A 2731-nucleotide genomic window follows, 5' to 3' on the forward strand; every position below is an offset into this window, starting at 1 on the left:
AAGTGCCTGGTTTCAGCCAATTATGAACACCTATCCTCGAAGCCTCCTCCCCCCCCACCCCACCCCCCAGGGCTATATAGCCTTTGTTCTTTCAGGGTGAAGTTGAACTAGCTCCTGAAGTAGTTCCTGGAGTGTTTGATCTACATACTTACGGTAGTATAATAATTCAAATATCAGATAAGGATAAAAACATACTCAAAATATTTTAAAACATTCTGGAAAGCAAAACTGTGATAATTTGAAAAATCATAAACAATTTATAACGGCTCTTAATAATACATTCCACAAGGCAGAATTCATTCATGAAATGACTTTGGGAGAAAAAGAGAATATCAACAAATTTAAAAAATAAGAATAAGCAATACCTTTCCTTGAGAAAAAATTTAATATTCAACATTTTATTTAATCTAAGCCTGTTTATAAAATAACAAAGAAACACATACACTTGTTTATTTTTTTTATTATTATTCAACATCTATTGAGGCCCAATAGTAGAGCCAGGCTGAGGAAACTGAGATGGCCCCAGAGGCATCGTGATCTCTTTGAGATGGTGGACAAGTCTACAGAAGATGCCAACATACAGTAAGTATAAGGCAGACACATCGCTCAGCCTACAGGAAGCATGACAAGTCACGTCAACCCTTGGTCTGGTCTACTACTCCTGACCAGGGATTAATAAGGCCTAATGAAGGAGAGTTAATTCAGCAAAGCAGCAGTACAAGTCATGCAGACAGGACGAAGCCAGTGATGTGGGAGGATAAATTTCAACAGAGGAGCAAGCTGCTGGTCATCTGATATCATGGCTGAATTCCCTTGGCTCCACTCGACCCTCACTTGTTGTGTTCAACACAAATGAAAATTGTCAGTTTTCTCACATAAGGTACTGGAGAGAATGCAAGACTGAACAACAACAGGAAAAGACAAGAATGGACAGTATAAACTGACAGATATTAGTTCTAAATTACTTTCTTGAACCCTAGGGAACTAGATGCAACATAGCCTTGGCTGCCAGACCTCTTTCATGACACCTGTTTGAGAGCTCTCTGTCAGGCAAACAGGGAAGGGGACTTAAGTACTAGAGGCAGCACGACTAGCGAGGATGAGTATGATTGTTCTGTGGCTCACTGAAGGAGCCTCTCAGTTCTGGGGAGACAGTAGACTGTGTGACTAGAATGGAGGAGATATTTGAGCACATCACAGAAGGCTTTATAGCAAATGTCCCATTTCCCTTCTCTCTGCCTTTGCTCTCAACCATACATCTAGACAAAGTCCCTTTCCTGAGGGCCATATATGCACCAATGATCAAAGACTACCAAGAAGAGACTTGATACCCTATGAGCATATACAGAGGGAAGAGGTCCCCCTCAGTCACAGTCATAGGGGAAGGGAGTAAGGGGAAAATGGGAGGGAGGGAGGAATGGGAGGATACAAGGGGTGGGATAACAATTGAGATGTAATATGAATAAATTAATAAAATATATTTAAAAAATAAAGAAAAAAAAGTCCCACATTGAGGTCTCACAGCACCTCTAGAACCCTGGAAGTTCTGTTGTTTTCTCTCTCTCATTCACCAATAGCCTCCTGACCCTAGTTGCTCCCTGAAAACACCACCATTTTCTCATCTCATAGTCTAAAAAAAAAGCAACACTCTCTAAAGTCTATAGTCAGTCAACAGTGCATTTCAACACTCATACAAGCCTTATAAGTTACATCAGTTTTTGCCCATTTTAAAGATGAGAACATAGAGGCTAAGATGAGCTTATATTAAAGTGGGTATGGTGGTGCTTGTCTGTAATTCTATCATTATGGAGATCAAGGCAGGAATATTGCCAAAAGCTCAAGGCCAGCAGGAACTCTATAATGAGTTCAAAGCCAGCCTAGACTAAAATATAAACAAAAACATAAACAAAAGAAAAACTCACAAAACGACAACAATAACAACACCAAAGAGGTTAACTTACTTGTGTCAGTCTACTTAGTGACAAATGAATTGGAGATAGACAGAGCAACTTTCATTTCAGGGGGGTAACGGCCTTTAAAGGTCTTGCAAAGGCCACAGAACTGTCTCTAGTCACCTCTTCTCACTCCCCTCCTCCAGTTTTCACCTTCTTGTCCCTTTTCTGTTGAAGCTTCTGATGTGGCCCTCCCACACACCCCTGCTTCTCAGAAGTGTGTCACCAAGGTTGTTCTGTCCAGTTTCACTGCCCCAGTGACGCCCACTCCACTGGCTCTCTCTGACCCTGGCTCACACCTATGCTCCTCTTTTCTTTCTCAGCAGTGCCAAACTCTGGCACAAGCATTGCCTGTGAGGTCTGTTCTGAGTATGGGGATGTGTTCTTTATTTTTCTTTAAGATGTAGAGCTCTGATTGCAATGGAGCAAGGTATCTTAAAGGTAGTCAACATCTGTGCTTTCAGGCTGCCATGTACTTCAGGGATGCATCCCATCTCTTCTGTTTCCACTGTGGTCCATTGGATCGGGTCATTGCCATAGATCCAGGGACCACAGGACCTTAGACTGTAGTCTCTGCTTACTTTTATGTGTGTATCCTTATCTAGCTTTGTCATTAATGCCAAAGCCACCTTCCTGTATGATACACATCTGCCCTGCCATTTCTCTCTTCTGAAACCTCCCAAAGCTCACTACAGTAAAAATCTACATTTGTTACTGTTGGATTAATAGTTTTCTATCACTTTACTTCTAATTACCTCTGCATGAGCGTTCCTCAGTAA

The sequence above is a fragment of the Acomys russatus genome, chromosome 18, assembly GCF_903995435.1.
Source record: "Acomys russatus chromosome 18, mAcoRus1.1, whole genome shotgun sequence".
Taxonomy (NCBI): Eukaryota; Metazoa; Chordata; class Mammalia; order Rodentia; family Muridae; genus Acomys; species Acomys russatus.